This window comes from Chiloscyllium plagiosum, chromosome 24 (genome assembly GCF_004010195.1).
Source record: "Chiloscyllium plagiosum isolate BGI_BamShark_2017 chromosome 24, ASM401019v2, whole genome shotgun sequence".
Classification (NCBI taxonomy): Eukaryota; Metazoa; Chordata; class Chondrichthyes; order Orectolobiformes; family Hemiscylliidae; genus Chiloscyllium; species Chiloscyllium plagiosum.
The window spans coordinates 49,237,698-49,250,344 of NC_057733.1; the positions used below are offsets into that span (position 1 = coordinate 49,237,698).

General features: G+C 39.9%; 1 protein-coding gene across 5 annotated transcripts in view; it reads left to right on the forward strand.

The window, feature by feature from the left end:
- The first annotated feature begins 1,794 nt into the window (after positions 1-1,794).
- helz (helicase with zinc finger) overlaps positions 1,795-12,647 on the forward strand; it is a 273,673-nt gene continuing 262,820 nt past the window's right edge. For all 5 annotated transcript variants that reach the window (XM_043715064.1, XM_043715069.1, XM_043715066.1 and 2 more), the window contains exon 1: positions 1,795-1,859. The gene's annotated coding sequence lies outside the window, so the exon portion shown is untranslated. The remainder of the gene's footprint in view (positions 1,860-12,647) is intronic.

Sequence of the window (12,647 nt, forward strand, 5' to 3'; positions counted from 1 at the left end):
TCTCCCCACCCCCACCCTCCCCTAGCTTATCTCTCCACGCTTCAGGCTCTCTGCCTTTATTCCTGATGAAGGGCTTTTGCCCGAAACGTCGATTTCGCTGCTCGTTGGATGCTGCCTGAATTGCTGTGCTCTTCCAGCACCACTGATCCAGAATGCCAGACTACTCAGACCCCTTGGCATCATGGTAGCCCACAAACTCACCAACACACTAAAACAGCAGCTAATGAACTTGAAAGACCCTATACAAACAACAAGCAAAACGAATGCCATTTACAAAATACCTTGCAAGAACTGTAACAAACACTACATTGGACAAACAGGCAGAAAACTAGCCTACAGGATACACGAACAACAACTAGCCACAAAAAGACTTGACCCACTCTCACTAGTATCTTTACATACAGATGAGGAAGGACACCATTTAGACTGGGACATCAGAACCAGCCTAGGACAAGCCAAACAGAGACACGCACGAGAATTCCTAGAAGTATGGCATTCCAACTGGAACTCTATCAACAAACACATTGACTTTTTACCACCATTTACCACCCCCTGAGAAAAAGAACAAGAAATAATGTCACCACAAGAAATGGCATCACCAACCCAAGGAAACCCAAATATATAAATAGAAACAGGCTACACCACCAGTGCTTCATCCAGAGGCTCACCGAAGATGTTACCTAGTATGGTGACGAAACATCTGAAAAACAAACCGTCCAGCTCAGCAAGCAAACCTACATCTAGAACCTTAAACTGAGCTACAAATCTTCTCAAAACTCTCAGTGATCTTATGTATGAAAGGCTTGGCGACCACTACTCTGAAGCATTATGCTGGGCCTCTGGAATACTGGTCCAGTGACATTACTATGATGCCAGTGTCTCCCCAGTTTGAACATATTATAATGAATTGCCTGCTTCTCTGCTGGAAATCATTTTTAAATTGTTGGAAATATATAATGTGACTTATTCATGTACAGATATATATAGATTAACTTGCTTCATTACCAAAACAGTGTGCACTATCTTCAGGATTCACTGCTCTAATTCACCAAGGCTCCTTTGATAGCACATTCCAAATCTGAGATCTTAACCTGAAAATCCCCCTCCAAGAAATAAACTATTCTGGTTTGAAAATGTATCTTTCAGCACCACTTCACCAAAATCCTGAAATCATAGAATTTCAACTTCCTAAATACCTACCCAGCTAGCCCCATTCTCCATTGCCCTCAAACATATATCCAGCTCTACTCTCTCCCTAACAGCACTGTGGATTCTGTACACCTCATAGACTGCAGAGATTGAAAAAAAAACTCAATTCACCACCTTCTTGAGGGCTATAAAGGATAGACATTGACCTGGCCAGTAGTCTTGACATCCAATGTACATTGTTTTCAAAAGTCACATTTTAATTAATTATGCCTGCAGTAAGTTAGAGAAAGAGATTGGAAGTAGAGAGCCCCTGCCACCACTTCAGCTGCGACTTCATTTCACCTGTCTCAGTTATTTCTGCTCTAGCCTGTGGCTACTACCCTTCACCTGCTGTCCTAGCCCCTCACCTGCTGCCCCAATCCCTCACCTACTCCAACCCTTCACCTGCTCCAACCCTTCACCTACTGCCCCAGCCACTCACCTACTCCAGTCCTTCACCTACTGCCCCTGCCCCAGCTCCAACCCTTCACCTGCTGCCCCTGTCCCAGCCCCTCACCTGCTCCAGCCGTTTACCTGCTGCTGTTGTGGATATCTTTTTTAAGGGTGCGCTCCCCTGGAAGAGCTCGCGCAGGCGCAGTGGGCCAGCCTCCCACAATGCCTCGGGGGACGCTGACAAGTGGATCCAAGATGGCGCAAAAGTAAAGGCAAAGGTAGGTGCGGAGTTGTGTCGGTGTCTGAGCAGCTGCCGGCTCTGGGTTGGCCGCTCCCTCGGGCCTTATGATGGTTGGGGCCAAGCGGTGGGAAGTCGGCGAGGGGCATGATTTCCTGTGCTGGCGGAGCTGTCAGTTTGTTGTTTGAGGGAGGCGGTTGGGGTCGGTGTTACTGAGGCCGCCTTTAAATCCAAGGCCTGGGGATGGTGATATCAACAGGCCGGCTCCGTCGCTCTCTCTCTCTCTCTCTCTCTCTACCTCTACCTTCAGTTAACGCCGCCGTGTTTAGGAGAGAGATCTCGCTCTGGGAAGTGAAGGCCCAGGGCTTATCGTGGCCAGAGAGTGGATCGTGTAAACAAGTGGCAGCGGTGGGGCTTCCGAGGATGGGCTGGGAAGCATCGCCGTGCACTCTCCACATTCTCTCCCTTTCCCTCCTCCCCCCGTTATGTTTGTGGTGGGAACATACTTCACCTTTACTATTACAGGGGTCAGTTGTTAGAACACTGCCTCGTCGCTTTTTTTTGTTTACCTGCTTGCTTTTAATAAGAGCTGCAAAATCAAACTATAAAGTAAGCAAAGCTTTGTTTAATTAAAGAAAAGTTTCTTCGCGCTGGTGCTGCACGATTAATAAAACCTATCCCTGAAGGCGAACTTTTCATCCAGTCTCATTAACGTTATTCTATGGACACTTGTTTTGAACTCGGATTCCATTACTGTGATATTACATCACTTAGTAGCATTCACCGAAACTTTTGCCAGTTAAACTGAACTGATCTTTGTAGTTGTCCTGCTAATAAAGGATTTAAATATTTTTGCAGATCTTTTGTGAAATAATGAAATTTAAAATTTCAAACATAATATTCAAAATATGAACTTTCTAGTTTTTGTTTCCAGCTCCTGGATTTGTACATCTGAACATTTGTATGCATTGGAACAATAACATCAGCTGCCTTTATCTTATTCTTCAGCCTTTTTTTTCATTGGATGTCATATTACTAAAATAAATATTTCCAACTCTTTATGTAAATGTACTTGAGTTTAATATGAGCAGTCCACTCCCATCCCTCCCCTCCACAAACCCCTGGAGCTATTCTCTTCAGCATTGCTATCTCTTACCTCTTGATCCCAATCAGTTTATCTTTCTTCACTGTCCACTCGCTGTCAACTGAACCTTCATAAAATACCTTCATAATGAGTGTTTATTTAATTACACCTTGTTAATGATTGAAACATGCAAAGCATGAGGGGATTTGGCAGGGCAGATGTGGAGAGGATATTTCCTCTGATGAGGGAATCGAGAACTGGGGTTACTGTTTAAAAACTAAGAACTGATCATTTAAAATGCAAAATGGTCAATATTGAGCATCCTTGGACTGCTCTTTCTGAAAAGATGAGTATTTATAAGGCAGAGCAAGATGGATTCTTGATAAGTAAGGGTGTGCAAGCTAAGGCAGTCAGGAATGCAGATTTGTGGTTACAATCAGACCAGCCATGATCTCATTGAATGATGGAGCAAGTTCAAGGGGCTGAATGCCCTACTCCTGTTGGTTGTATGTTAACATATTCTAATCTGAGTCGAGAGTGTGGTGCTGGAAAAGCACAGCAGGTTACGCAGCGTCCGAGGAGCAGGAGGTTTGATGTTTCGGGCAAAAGCCCTTCGTCAGGAAACCTGAAAAGTCGATTCTCCTCGGATGCTGCTTGACCTGCTTTGCTTTTCCAACAACACACGCTCGACTCTAAATTTCCAGCATTTGCTGTCCTTACTTTTGCCTATATTCTAATTTGATGCATTGATTGTTGTGGAAAGGCTATTTGCAGCATTTTAACAAACAAACTACCTGAATTATGGTCTTTTCCCACTTTTGCATGCTGGTGAGGTGACTTGCATTGATGTTTGTTTTGAATGTTGCCCTGGGTATGCTCCAGTGACTATTTACTTGTCTTCCTACTTCTCTATTTGATACCCGCTGTTTCGTGCCAATGAACTGATTGTATGAACTTGATGCTTTTCTTCTTGTTCTAATTTGGATGAAAGTGGCCACTTGAATTTTCATCGTATTACTGTATGATACACAGCACTGGTGCACCGCTGTGCTTACTGCCACTGAACTCAAGAATACAAGTGATCAATTTATTATGTACCAACCAGACATTCTGGTCAATATCTGCTGACTTAGGACACACGAATTGGCAATAACGCGATTGAAGAATGTAAGACCATTATTTGTTGAATGTGAACTTTGCTTACCTGTATTGGCTATAATGTGATTCCGGTGTCGTTGGTTTAAATGGTGCTGCTGTTACGCGGTTTTCTTACAACGCAGGATCGCAAGGGAATGGAACTATCGCCTTATATCAGAACAGACTGTTTGTTGGCTTTCATTCATTCATTTGTGTGTAAAGGAGTTCTTTCCTTCTGTATTTCTGTATTACCCCTCTTCCTCTTTCAGTGCCTCCGAAGCACTGTTCCTGCTAAGGTGTGCACATTTGGCAAACCAGAAAGTATTGCATAGGCCTTAATGTTAAAGCTACATATATAGTCTGAGGAATATTTTTGTATAGTTTGTTCCAATTTACATGCTAGATTTGTTGCTATTCTCCACAGATTTTATAAATCAAGCTCCTCTGGATTGTTACCTACAATTTGTTGAAAAACAACCTGAGAAATAGTTTTAGTTGATTCATTCTTAGCCAGTATTGCTTTGACTGGTATTGGTTTAGCAGACCTGAATTCTGTTGGTGATGATTTAATTTGATCTCGGAAAAGTATTCTGAGAGATGCAAAGATCATGTCAAATTTCATCCCTAAGATTGTGTAGTAGGGCATGTGTTTTTATGAAATGTTTTTCTTTGACATTCCCAGTGAAGCAGGCAACTATGGAGAAGGCAAGTGACATTTTAAAATCTGTGGATGGCTCCAACAATTGATTACAAAATAATTGTTGAAGACCAGTTGAAATTTTAAGCTTCGAGTTTGCTGTAATGTGGCCATATTACTGTAATTCAGTGTGTTAAATTTAATTGCTGTATCAATATAAAACTTGCATTAAAAGAATTGGGAGTCCTCCGACATGTAGATGCTGCCTGTAGTTACTAATACATTTATCTTGCCCTTATCATTTGTGGTGAGTTAATTAATTTAAGCTGAGAATGCTTTTGGGTACTGAACTTGGTCGTCATGTCCTTGGTTCAAAAAATTGGAATATCAGTCCGAATTGCTGTCTACTGTGTCTCATGGAAAAGTACACATAGGCGGTGGCAGAAGTGGGAACTGCAGATGCTGGAAATTAGAGTGGTGCTGGAAAAGCACAGCATGTCAGGCAGCATCTGAGGAGCAGGGATATCGACGTTTAAGGCAAAAGACCTTCATCAGGAATGCCCCTCATTCCTGATTGTAGGGCTTTTGCCCGAAACGTCGATATCCCTGCTCCTTGGATGCTGCCTGACCTGCTGTGCTTTTCCAGCACCACTCTAATCTTGACACATAGGAGGTGGCCCAGTGAGAACTGGATTGAGCTTTGATAGTTTCTGTGCTAAAATAGTAAATTTGCAGAAGATTTCTGAAAAGAATTGTGAAAAATTCAGTGTTTACAATATGGGACCTATCCAAGTAATAAATGGGAGATGTTTTATAATGTACATTTGTCACTGTAATTTTGACAAGTTCAGTTTTATTGTTTAATTGATTGAGGGGTATTGTTTTGAAATTTAAAACATACGTTTTTTTGTGTCTTTTGCAAATTAATTTTTGAATGCATATTTTTCCCAATTTTCCTAATGAGATTAGAATGCAATTTTTATCTGTTCTTTATTTCCTCGCTCTTCCCTTCGCTCGCACCTTTGCTTTGTCCTGCATTCTTTGGCAAAGCTGCACATTACAGTTAAGAAACAATCCCCGAGACTTATGCAAGCATTTTCTTCATGACTTGGCTGGTAATATTAATTGTCATTTGGTTCTCTGTTTATTTCTAGTGGCAGTAAATACCAGGCATTCTTTAACTTTTTAACTAGGTTCTTACCTTCAAGGTAACAATTCTGATGCTTTCTGTTGTTTTTACATTGAGGAACTTAGGTCACTCCCACTTCTGGCATATTAAATTATATATGCCGTGTATCTTTGTATAGTCGCATGCTCATTGCATTCTGATTACTTTATTAAGTTTTGGTTAAGCCTTTAATTTGGTTTAGGAATTTTAATGACTGCAGCTGTTAAATATAAGCACAAATTATCTCCCACTCTACTGTGGTATTGGCTCTTTGCTGATGTAAAGTGTAGCTTTCTAGTATTTTATCTTATTCAAATATTGTGGCAACTGAAACCCAACATGAATGTCCACATATGCATTTCTGTGAAGTTTAAAGGCATGAGTAGCAAGCCTGTCTTTTTTTTAATCTGCCCCTCTAACCTGGAGTGCTGAGGCCAATTCCAATGCCTTTACATATGTAGTGGTTGAGATCAGCTGATGTAGTGCAGACTGAGAATCAAGGCTTGTACATTTGCTTTGCTACTCATTGGACAAACTCAGTAAGTGATTAACGTAGCTAAGACAATCTCTAATGGCTCAGTTTTCAAATTGGAGCCAATGTTTATCTTATATTAGCACCTGAAAACAAAATCCCAGGTGTTCTACCTGCGCAAGTCAGAATTAATACATTTTGAGCAATTCTTTGCCTTTGTTCTGATGTTATCATTATGTAGTCCTTTATTTAAAGTGTTTGATTAAACAAAGGTGTTTGATTAAACAAAAGTATTTGAATTGAACAAACCAGATTTTTTTGTTGTAGTTTTTGTTACTGTTGAAGTAATGTTTCAAACTGGACTGTAGATTTTCGGCATGTTCCCATAAAGGAAGTGTGGGCATGTTCCAGTCAAAACAGATTAGAGATGTATACTGAAATAAGTGTAATATAATCTGGCATTAGTAGGATTTCAGTAATAGATAATGCTAGGCAAGTGAAAGCTTGAGCCGTGACAAACGCTAAGCATTGGATATTATTCTTACAAATAAAAAGTGAAAATGGAGTGAAAACTTTAAACTAAGTGGTACTACTGTATACTATGGGTTAATGATGTAATATGTGATGATGGGTTTAATTTGAACTGACAGAGCAGTCTTCACTCAAAATATTTTACAGCATGTTTAACTCTAGGTTTTGAAGCAAATTAAGCTCTGGGCAGCACTGCAATTTTGGAAATCCTTGTAGAAAACTGTTATCAGTGAAGAAATATTAATCTAGTTTGTCCCCAGTTTTGTTCTCATGCTTTCTAAGTGAAAGTTTATGGATGTTTGAGCCCAGTTTTTTTATTCCATCTGGGTTTAGTGATCATGTGCAATAATCTATTTTCTATGTTCTAATACTGGCTCTTGACTGGCCAGGTGAATATTGGAAGTGATCAAAATTGCCCCACAGGAGAATTCCACATGATTCAACAGTCACTCACTGTTACTGAATTTAAATTGAAGACTGTATGTCTGACCTCCTCTGAATTATTGGACAATTCTCAAGTGTGCAAACTCTCTCCATGTTTGAAATCTATTATTTCAATATACTTTTCAAAAACCTATCAGACCTCAGTATCGAAAACCAAATGCAAATCATATCATCCACACTAACTCTCTCGTTTGTGTCTTTAGCTATACTTTGGAGTGTTTGACATCTGAGTGGAAAGTGCAGTTATTTTTGAATGCTTTCAAACTCTGAGAGTAGTGATACTAGATGGTATGATGCACATCAGTTTCATATAACGTGAATTGAGGTTCTGTGCTCAGCAGCTCTTGTGGCTTTTGGAATTTTGTTCATAATTTCTAAAGAATATGCTTCAATAATGCTCCCTTTTTACTAGTTTGCTTTTCATTCAAGGAAGGAATTAGTTTTTTTGTTAAATGGTAATTGTGACACACACTTTTTGTCACAATTACCATTTAACAAAAAAACTAATTTTCCTGCATTGCTACTGAGAGAGATGAGTGACTGTCACTAGTACATAGGTTCAAGCTGCTGTCTATCTTTGAAAATATTACTAAAATTAACAAGGTGAATTTTTTCAACAAGAGTGAGGATAAAGCTGAGTTTAATGTTACCCTCATCCAATGTCTATAAATGTGGATTTCTCTCTTGAATGAAGGAGATCCCACTTTTAGAATTAGGTTCATTGTCCTGTTCTCACATGAGTGCAGTGAAAAATTTACAAAGGCACAACTTACACTGTCATCTTAGGTACAAAAATACAACGGTACCAGATTGTAGGAATAAATTAGCAATATTAGTATTATAAACCTTTGTGCCATCTTACATACAAGGAACCTAGACACATAATATTAGGAATAAATTAGAAAATAAAAGAAAACGTTCAGTATTACAGTCCTTCAAACAGAGCAGACCGGGCTTTGCCTCCAGACTCTGAAGTAGCAGTGGACTTCTGTCACATAAGGTGCTGCATGCAAGCTTGAGTTGGGAATTATCAGGAAAGAAAAGAATACCATTTAATCAAGCTAGGGAGATAGAATATTTGGCAGCACTTATTGAGCAATTGTTGCATTTTAATGCGTAGTTTAATATTGAAGTGAAAGCCATTTAGTTTCATTGGTTAGTTATTAATTTTTTTGGTAGTAGTAGATAGACACTGGAACAGATATAAAGTACATATTGATATATATCAATTTCATCCAGTTATGAGGTATTATAAACAAAATCCATCAAATTGTGCGCATGTGAAATGGCATGTGGACTTGTTTCAAAATGAGCCACTTAGGCTATTGTGTAATGTTTATATGCAAATTATAAAATTGGTCATAAAATTGTCACATTGTTATTTAAACATCCAACTAGTTTACAAATGTTCCTTGGAATGGTCTAAATATGAATCAATCTCATGCCATTGTGCTTGACGTTAAACTACTCTTTGAAGTAGTCAAGTGAGTTACTTTGTTCCATCAAACCACCTGGAAGGCTGAGTAAGAAAACCACCAATTCAAGATAACTTGAGGGGCAATTTTTTTTTCATATTTATGGGTTGTGGATATTGCTGGCAATACCAACATTTGTTGCCTTTTGTTTGTTGCTGTTGAGAAGACGGTGATGAGCTGCCTTTTGAACTGCTGCAGTGTATATGGTATATGTTGGTACTCGCATAGTGTTGTTAGGAAGTTTGTTGTTTCCAAGTCTTGACACTGCGTCAGAGAAGAAATGGTGATATAGTTCCAAGTCAGGATAGCATGTGGCTTGGATGGAAAATTGTAGGTGATGCCGTTCAAGTGCTTCTGCTACCCTTGTCTTTTTAAATGATAGGGACTGTTGCTGTGGAAGGTATTAATGGTGGACCCTTTGTGAATTGCTGTAGTTGCATCTTCTGGGTGATATACATTGCTGTCACTGAATGTTGGTGTTGGAGGAAGTAAATGTTGATTTGGCTGCTTATTCCTTTAAATGAGCAAAGAACAGTACAACACAGGAATAGGCGCTTTGGCCCACCAACTCTGCACCAACGCATGACACCTTTCCAAACTAACAATCTTATAGTTACAGTTCTCATCACTTTAATCTCTGCACATTCATGTATCTGTTAAGATGTCTGTTAAACATTGCTGTTGTATCTGCTAGCACACTTCCTGTGGCAACTCATTCCAAGCAATTACCACCCTCTGTTTGGAAAAAAAATTGGCTTTGATCTTTAAACTGTCCCTCTTTTATCTTAAGCCTGTGTGCCCTAGTAATTGATATTTCTACCCAGGGAAGAAGACTCCCAACTATCCAGTTGATGCATGCCACTCATAATTTTGTAAACATCTATCCGGTCACCCTTCAGCCTCTGAAGTTCAGGTGAAAACAAAACAAGTCAGACCAGGTCTTTTCCCTGGGGTGGGGGAGTCCAGAGCTAGAGGGCATAGGTTTAGGGTGAGAGGGGAAGGATATAAAAGAGAACTAAGGGGCAACTTTTTCACGCAGAGGGTGGTGCATGTATGGAATGAGGTGGAGGAGGCTGGTAAACTGCAATATTTAAAAGGCATCTGGATGGGTATATGAATAGGAAGGGTTGAGAGGGATATGGGCCAAGTGCTGTTAAATGGGACTAGATAAGGTTGGGATATCTGGTCGGCGTGGACGTGTTGGACAAAGGGTCTGTTTCTGTGATTCTAAGTATGTCTAATCCCTCCTTGTAGCTAATATTCTCCAAATCAGGCAACATCCTGGTCAACCTTTTCTGTACCGTTTCCAAAGTCTCTTCATCCTTCTGGTAGTGTGGCACCCAGAACTGTGTGCTGTATTCCAAATGGGGTCTTAGTAAAGTTCTGTATATCTGTAGTATAACTTGCCAAATTTTATACTCTGTTCCTTGACCGATGAAGGTAAGCATGCAATATTCCTTTTTGACCACTATATCCACTTCTGTTACCAATTTCAGGGAACCGTGCACCAGGATGCTTAGATCCCTCTATGTTGATGTTTCTGCAGGCCCTGACATTTACTGTACACTTGTTGCTGACATTAGACCTTCCAAGATGTTGCCCAAGTCTCCAGCCCATCTATACCCTGTTGGACCTTCTGGCCTTACAATCCGCAGCTCCTCCAATCTTTGTGTCATCTACAAACTTACTCATCAGACCACCTCCATTCTCCTCCAGATAATTTCTGTATATTACAAATAACCGGGGTCCTGGCACTGACCCCTGTGGAACACCACTGGTCACAGATTTCCGGTCAGAAAAACACATGACCATCCTTGGCATCCTATATGTCTCTGAAGTGAGTTTCTCACCTCTCTTCCACTCTGACTGACAATTATCTCAATAAAATTGCCTGTCATTGTTGGTGCCTCATCTGTTGATCATTTATTTGCATCTCTATTGATTCAAGACTTGGATCTATTTCAGTGCTCAACTTCATTGAAAACTCTGTGTGAAAACTAAGTTGAATCATCTTATTCATCCATTACTGCGTTAATGTTCCAGTCTGCTTTTAAATTGAAGATTATTCTTGTTTTCAAATCCTTCACCCCTCCTGATATCTGCATCCTTCTCTTTGCCTTCAGTCCTCAAATCTCTGTAATCTCAGTTTTAGCTGCTACTGAGTCCCATCCTCCGCATTTCCATCCTTCATTATTCATGCATAAAATAATTCTAGCTCTTTTCTGAACCAATGCTTTAGTTGTTTTTTGCATAGTGATATTGATTTCATTATACATTTAGAGTCTACAGTTGATTTGCAGCATTACATTAATTATTTGGGGTAACCTGGTTGAAGTTGTTGCACAGGTCTCGCCCAGCAGCTTTACCTCTTACACAAAGCTTGTAAATGTGTGTTTTACTTTCAAAAACTCATGGCCAAAGAATTACAATGGAGTAGATGTAAGTGTCTCTACTGTTTGTATATTGAGTGTGCTGGCAGGAGAACCTGATGTTGAGGATGGGAAGCAGGCAGCTGCTATATTTTTGCATGAAAATATAGCTTGTTAAATGTTGTGATCGTATTTGTGTGAATAGAGAGAAAGACTGATGCTATTCTGTTTCATGCAATCAAAGGTAAGAGAATATTTGATCAAGATATTTAAAACCAAGAAAGGTTTGGATAGATTAAGCAAAGAAACTATATCCAGTGGCTGAAGTGTTTATATTCAGACCTTTTCATTGGCAAAAGAATCAGAAGCGAAGTTAAAAATGTTTTTATTCATCACGTTTTAGGGTTTGTAATGCACTACCTGTGTGTGATACACACAGCTTTAATGCAACCTTGAAAAGGGAATCTGATAAATATTTGAAGTACAAATATTTAGGGGAAGGACATGGAAAAGAGTGCACATTTGGATTAACTGGATTGCTTATCAAAAGAGCAGATACAGTCACAGTGGTCAAAATGGCTCCCTTCCATGCTACACTAAGCTATCAATTGTTAGAAATTAGGAATTTAATTTACTACTTGTCTATCCTCAAAGCTCAAGGATCAGATGCTATTCCAGCTGAGGTCTACAAAATTAATGCTAGGAGTCAATGCCTGGTTAAGAAGTTTACTGAACACTTTGTCTATGTGATATTGAACCAAGGAATCGTTTTGCAAAAATACAAAGATGTCTTCATTACCATCTGTACAATTGGAAAGGAACAAACCACTCTCAATAATCAGAGAAATCTCACTGCATGTACCACTAAAATATTTGTCAGGATCCTTCTGAACACTTGTAATCAACTTGTTGACCAGAACCTGCTACTGAAGAATCGGTACAGTTTTGGAAAATATCAAGAAAGATTGACATAGTTTTGCGGTTAAACAGTTGCAGGAGAAATATCAGAACAGAACATGGACCTCTACTCCACGTTTTTTGATGTGACCAATACCTTTGACATTGAACTATGAAGCCCTTTGGAAGGTTATGTAGGAATTCAGCTGACCAGAGAAATTCATCACGATATTAGCATTAGAATCCCTACAGTGTGGAAACAGGCCCTTCGGCCCAACAAGTCCACACAGACCCTCGGAAGAGTAACCCACCCAGACTCATTCCCCTACCCTATGTTTACCCCTGGCTAATTCCCTAGCCTACACATCCCTGAACATTATGGGAAATTTAGCATGGCTAATTCACCTAACCTGCACATTTTTGGATTGTGGGAGGAAACCCACGCAGACACTGCGACAACGTGCAAACTCCACACAGTTTCCTGAGACTGGAATAGAACCCAGGTCCCTGGTGCTGTGAGGCAGCAGGGCTAACCACTGAGCCACAGTGATGATTTGACAAATCCATGATGGCATTCTTGGAGATCTCCTGGTAGTTGGTGAGTCTTTTGACCT